Raw genomic sequence first — 6954 nt, forward strand, 5'->3', positions numbered from 1 at the left:
TGTTTCATCCATGTCTCCTGACTTTGTTTAGGTTGAAACCTGCTCCACCTACAATCACAAAAATACACAGTCTTTTAGCTGCCTCCAGCTGCATCATTCAGTACCATACATCATACAGATCAAATCTTAGAATACTATTAACACACACACACACACACACACACACACACACAATAGAATTTAGACAAATTGTGAGAAAATTGAATCTCAATACTAAGCAATAATCAATTCATCTCACATAGCAAACCCATATCACTAATATTTATGCATTAGATTTATTTGACAGTTTTGCCTATTGGCTGTACTATTTTACATGTAAAGATTTAGACAATGATTTTCAATTGTGCCAAAGCAACTGAGAAAAACTGAGAAAAAAAGTCCAGTGCCACTGTCTGACAGTTTGACATAACAACAATTTGTTGACAGACTTGTGTTGATTCCAAGCTGATAAAATGGAAATCTGTTTCTGAGTTCTTGAATTTTTGAGTTCTTTATTGAAAACTGTGTGTACACATGAGATTTGTAAACACATAGTGTATTACAAATGTTCTTTGTAAAGATTGTATAGAGAAGAAGTTCTCTATTGTATAGAGAAGAACTTTTGAAAGACATTTTAGTAGTCTATTAAAGATCGTATAAATTTAATTGCCTAGGCCCTTGCTTTATGATGTTGAAAATGTTGAGTTCATGTCCGCACAATGAAAGACATAAGGGTAAGCATGTTCTAAAGGTCTGCAGACTACAGTAATAGCAAATGTTATTAAGGGGTTAAGCTATTCTTGAAATACAGTAATAGGTCTCTAATATAAATATGTTAGTGGAAAATAAGTAATCAATAAATGACTGTAAATTTCAGAAAAGCAATAATGAGTCATATTTGAATTACTGCGATATGATGTAATATTTATACACAGTAACTGTTCTGTAAATAAACACTACTCTGCTGGTGAAACTGCTGCCAGATAATTACTGTAATTTTACAGAATTGTTTTTACAGTGTATGTCTCTATACTGAAATGGCAATGAGAACTGTGTTAATGTTTTCCACGTGTGCTCATAGTCAGGACTGCCAAGACTCTAGCATGGGCAGAAATCTCCAAATTTAGAAGAAATATGAAAATTGTCAATTGTGCCTTCCAAAGCTGGAAAAACAGACCCACCTCCAGCTTGAGTGCTCCTCCCCAGCAGCAGCACTTTCCAGATCCTCTCCTACACACACACTGGGTCACTGCCTGGGGTCATGGAGGCTCACACGCATGGAGCCAATCACAGTCATCTGGAGGATTTCCCTTTTACTTGCTATTAATGTATGCCAGCCTCTTGCCTCATATAAGGTAATAGAAAAGTTTTTGCTCCCCAAGTGATGCATCCTTCAAAAGAGAGGTTTTCTTGGGAAACTCCCTCAGTAGGGACAGTAGACAGTAGGGTCCATTTGAAGTGCACAGCTGCCATGGTCTACTCTTTCACATACTTCCACTAATGTCACATTTGTCCAAGCAGCAGCACCCTTCTGCCTAGGCTTTGTGTCGAAGACAGACCTTTATAAATTCCCTTCTCTACCATGGAACAGTCTAAGGTAAGTTTTCCTCATACACATCACATTGCTATAACTTCTTTTATTACCCAGCATGATTTATAGTGGTAAATTTATATTTTAAATTTGACTTTGAGTATTTTTTTATCTTATTTACAATATTTTTTTCACGTGGCACTTGGAACCATATCAGGTATGTCAAGCTTGCAAAATCACTAAAGCCATACCATTAATACGCTTGAAGCTGTGATTTAGCACCTTGACTTCTGTAGGTTATGGATCATTAGTTCATCAGTGTATGTATAAAACAAATTCATACAACCAAATACATCAAGCAGGTTATGTATTGTATCAAGTAAAAGTTCTAAATCTAAATAGATTTTTATTAAAGAAGTAAAGGACAAAGCTATAATATAAATGAATTGCATAAATAATATGAATAAAATATTTAATACTACATAAATAAAATATACTACAATAAAATATATAATACTACTAATTATCAAAGTTGTATGGGAGTCTCCACCCTATCTCATCTAGTCCAAGTTCAGAAAGTAAAATAGAGTATGAGGAGGACAAGTAGAGCACAAACAGTATCAGCTTTCTACTGTGCAAGCCAAAACTTGATTCTCTCAAAGAAAAAAGGTATATTAGGAAATGTTGCTTAATTAAATTGCTGCTGTCAAATGACAGTTAAATTATAGTTTAATGTAACTTCTTGAATTTTAGTGATATAATATGTATTGTTGAATGAACATGTGTGTGTATATTTGACAGATTAATAGATTAGACAGTGAGGTAGAGGAAGTTCATGAACTGGAAACTATGAAGGAGAGAGAGGAAGCACATTATTTTCCTAGAAGTCTGGGATCCATCAGAGCCAAGTGCTTTCACATGACCCAAAAGCCCCAGTTTTCCCTTACTGTCACTTGCCCCCCTTCTCAAGCCCCTTCAAATCCCTGATCCCAGGGTCACGTTCACATGAACAGAAAGGGGACTGGGGTTTTCATTTGGGATTTGGGATTGCCCAAAATCTTTAAATGACACCATCCCAAAATTAAACAAATGGCTTAGAGCCTAGGATTAAGTTATGTGTATATGTTTTGGAATGTTTCCACACATCCAGTCACTGCAAATTCTGATTACTTCCATTTAAGGAATGTGCTTAGGATTTATCCTTTTTTAAAACAATCTTCTGTGATTCTATCATTTCAGCATTGATTTTTAGAGAAAGGTTTCTCAAACAATAGGTCTTTTATTTCAACCCAATGTTTTTTTTTTATCAGTGTACAATAAGGAGAAGTAACAGATAAACCCTTGAAATTGTGATTTAAACTGAAAATGAGGTGGACCTTGTCATTAGTATCAATATGTAACAATGGAACAGAGCTTTCAAAACCTGAGAGACTGGGTGCCTAAGAAAGGTAACAGGGATTTCTTGGGCCTCCAGTTAAAGACAGCTACAGATCACACAGAAACAGACATCAAGTAGTTATTATTGATCCGAAAAGCAAAAGTATAAGTGTATTAGATTAAGAAAACAGACAGTATAGCTGTGGCATTATAGTACATATTATCCCCTTGAATATGATAGAGCAAAGAAAGAAGTTTTGTAACTAACAAAAGCTAGTCCACCACCCTGTACCCCTCATGTTTCTCGTTCGGATTATTTGTGGAGATGAGGAGAAATGAAAAATGACCTTAAAAGGCAATGTTTGCATGTGCAAGCACATTTGCTCTACATTATCAGCACAGTGTCTGTGACTATGTAAACACTGTTTCTCCCATGTTGGTGGAGGTGAGCACTTTGCAACAAGCCAAGTCTGAGACTTGAACAGTAGTAAATCTCATTTACTATCTGTCTGTCTCACTTTCACACACACACACACACACACACACACTTCCAATCAAATTCTTTCTATTTAGAGTAGCTGTCTGTATACTATGTTTGCATGAATGTGTGGCAGACACATATCAGTAGTTCAAATTCAGTTGTCTTTGTACACTACTAGCAACCAAAAGACATTTTATTTCCACCTTCAGCCATTATTGTATATTACTAAATAATGGAAAAGAATCTTAATTACCAAATATAATTGATATTGATGATGAAATAAATTACATTTGTTCAGCATAAGCTGTTATGTAGTATCTTAGTTTTACACAACATTCTTGCATAAAATATCCCAAGAACTCACTGTAGGAGTAGGAGTTAGATAAAAGGATATTATGTATATAATAGGGCTTATTTTTTTAAATTATTATTCTTGTTTTATGATATCATCCAGCATCTTCAAATATTCATGAAACTCAATCATGTTGAGTAAGACATCACTACTTAGGTTTGTTTATGCTTATGGTCAAGCCACATATGAAATGTCAGGTATAATGTTTTCAGTAATGCAATTATATAACATTTACCCCTTTGGCAATGGTCATAACTTCATTTCTTGGCTTTGCCATCACCTTTGCTCCTTTTTGCCTTTTATGTCGTACTGCAGCAGACTGTGACTAGAAAAGGGAATGTATGCAGTCAGCACAAGGAGACAGAAGGGGAGGGACAACTACGCTTAGAAGTGACAAACTATCTGCTTCCACAATCACTAGCCATAAGAGGTTGAAAGAGTGTTTATCACAACCACAGCTACATTTTCCATTATCCCAAAATAAGATTCCTTCAGAATTCCTTATATGGGCTCAGAGAGACTCCAGATGAGGTAGCCGAGGCAATCAAAACCTCCTGTGTCTTGGAGAATGCTCAAAAATAGCCCAGGAATTTTTGTGTTGCTTTTTTATTTCAATTTTTGCTCTTTGGACAAAGTACATACTCTGCAATTTGTGCAAAATATGTTGTTTATATCATCAAATCTAGACTATTTACAACGCTTAGTTAAAATTTTAACAAATGATATTATAATTTTATGATGAGTTCTTCTCAAATGCAGGTATGACAAATGCTTTCTTGTGGACCAGTGCAGGCAGTGACAAGTCAAGATGATGGAATAATGTGCTGCAACTGTACCCATGGTATTCCACATACCAACAGTGAGTCTGGCATGTCAGACTCACTGTTTGTCTTTCACCATCATTCTGTCTCTGTCTCCAAATCTCTCTCTCTCTCTCTCTCTCATTCTCTCTCTCTCTCTCTCACACACACACGCACACACACACACACACACACACACACACACAAAACTAATAGCTAGAATTAACTAACTGAACTATATATTAACTATATTTTAGAACTGACTAAAAAGTGGCAAGAATGTATAGTCCAGTGGTATTCAACTAAAATTAGACTATAAACATGAAAAAATAAATCAATTTAAAATGTTTATGTTTTGTTTCACAGTGGTGCTTCATGTTACTGCTGGTTAAGGAGCCTTGCTGTTCTGTGGATTGTTAATTCAACATTATGCATGCCTAGTGCCGGGAAAGTGAAGACCCTACACATGGTTTGTTTGTTCTGTGGTTCGGTGAAATATAGCTCACGAATTTACTTTGGTTGTGCCACTGCAGCTTATAATAAGTATTTTACTGTTAATTTTTCTAGATTACTACTTTTGTGTTACCGCTTTTTGACTGACAAAGCTCAGAGGCCTATCACAGCTTTTAATATCCTACAAGTACAAAAAATGGAATCAGCAGAGAGAAAAAGTGCCCTACAATGTGTGAAGAAGGAAGAATGAGAAATCAAACAGATATAGTATGTATTCAGCCTGGGGTTACTGTGCCCATTCTCTCAACATTCTCAAGGATGAGAATACATTTTATCTGCACAGAAAATGAGTGTGAATGTGATCGAGTCCTCAGGCCCAAGGTGCAGTGCTGCATCTCTGGTCAATTGGGAGTCTGAGATGAAGCACTGTAGCACGGGAAGAGGGACACTGCTACTGTAAACACACATCACCATTCGTATTAACTTTTTATTAGCCAAATTTAATAATAAAATGTAAATTAAATATCTTTAATGTAACTACTGTAACTTTTTAATTTTTAACACATTAAAGAAGATCAGTGCCCAGAATAGATATGCATTTGTGGCTCAATAAGGATCTGAGCTACTAATCAGAAGGTTGAGAGTTCAAATCCCAGCACCACCAGCTGCTATTGTTGAGCCCTTTAAAAAGCCCATAACTTTAATCTGTTTGGTTCAGTAATTCAGCTTGGATAAAAGCTTCTGTCAAATGAATAAATGTACAATGTTTTATAGATAGTATTTACCTCTTGGTGATTTCCTTTTGTCTAATACACACTTTCTTCCCTGTCCCCGGGGTCCAGTTTTCCCAGGAATCCCTTGGGAAATTACAAAGGGGATTCCTGGAAATACTGTTCTTGGGGGTGGGGTTAGACATCATGAATGTCATTTAAACTGTATCATATAACATTGTAATTACTTGTTAAGTTTGTGGTTAACATGGGATAAACAAACAATGTACTGTACATGCAACTGTAACTGTAAGTCTTCTCAGTATTTTGTTTTAAGTATCTTGTAATACAAATATTAACCGAATGTAACACTCTTAATAAAATTGTGCTTAATTCAAACCATAGATGTGTTGAAAGAAAGCTTATCTATCAAACTATCTTAAATGAGTTACTAATTGGTCTCAAATTTAAAGCATCATACTAAAGATATGGCATGTCAATCACTAATTACGGAAATCTTGGAATGATTTTGTGAATGAACACAGTTAAGCTTAAAGTGTTGCAGACACAAGTAAAAGTTTTTAGCCAATTGGCGTGCTCAGTCGTTGAGCCGGGACAACATGAACCTCAGCCATTCACTCTCCCCACGCTTGGGGTGCGCCAGGCTTTCAAAATAAAATTGGCACTGTAGCATAAATCCTTCCAGAAAGAATTCAGTACCCCTGTAGAGAGCTGGGGTGAGCATACATTGGGGAAATTGCATAGAGCAAAATTGCATAGAGCATTGAAAGAGCATAGAGCTGTGCTAGCATGGCTATCTGGTGCTGTTGCTCTCTGATGAGGTTGCCCTGTGTCAGCAATACCTGATGCCACTCCAGATTATCTGCTGCATCCTTGTTCAGGCGAAGTATTCTGTCAAGTGGCAGATACAGACGCAAATGCAGGTACACAACAACTTTATTTAGAAAGCTTACAACCAGATCCAAAATGTGAGGCAGAGACAAAGTCAAAAAACAGGCAATAGTCAGGTGATGTGCAAACAACATAAACAGGGCAAGGAATAGATCAAAAACAAGAAACCAGAACTAGATCCAAAACCAGAAAGACTATGATACAATGAACTGTTCAGTAAAGACTGGTACGAGAACATAGAGAGTATCCTTCTCAATGAACAAAGAAACACACAGGCTTAAATACAAAGACTAATCTAGGGGCAAACTGAAAACAGGTGAAAGTAATCATGACACACTAGGGAGACAACCAATGACAAG

General features: G+C 36.2%; 1 long non-coding RNA gene across 1 annotated transcript; it reads left to right on the forward strand.

Moving 5' to 3' along the window:
• The first annotated feature begins 1226 nt into the window (after positions 1 to 1226).
• LOC113542795 (uncharacterized) lies at positions 1227 to 6087 on the forward strand. The gene is made up of 3 exons (XR_003404354.3): positions 1227 to 1576; positions 4480 to 4561; positions 4887 to 6087. It is a non-coding gene; the product is annotated as an uncharacterized LOC113542795 (long non-coding RNA).
• Positions 6088 to 6954: the final 867 nt, after the last annotated feature.

The sequence above is a fragment of the Pangasianodon hypophthalmus genome, chromosome 7 (assembly GCF_027358585.1).
Source record: "Pangasianodon hypophthalmus isolate fPanHyp1 chromosome 7, fPanHyp1.pri, whole genome shotgun sequence".
Classification (NCBI taxonomy): Eukaryota; Metazoa; Chordata; class Actinopteri; order Siluriformes; family Pangasiidae; genus Pangasianodon; species Pangasianodon hypophthalmus.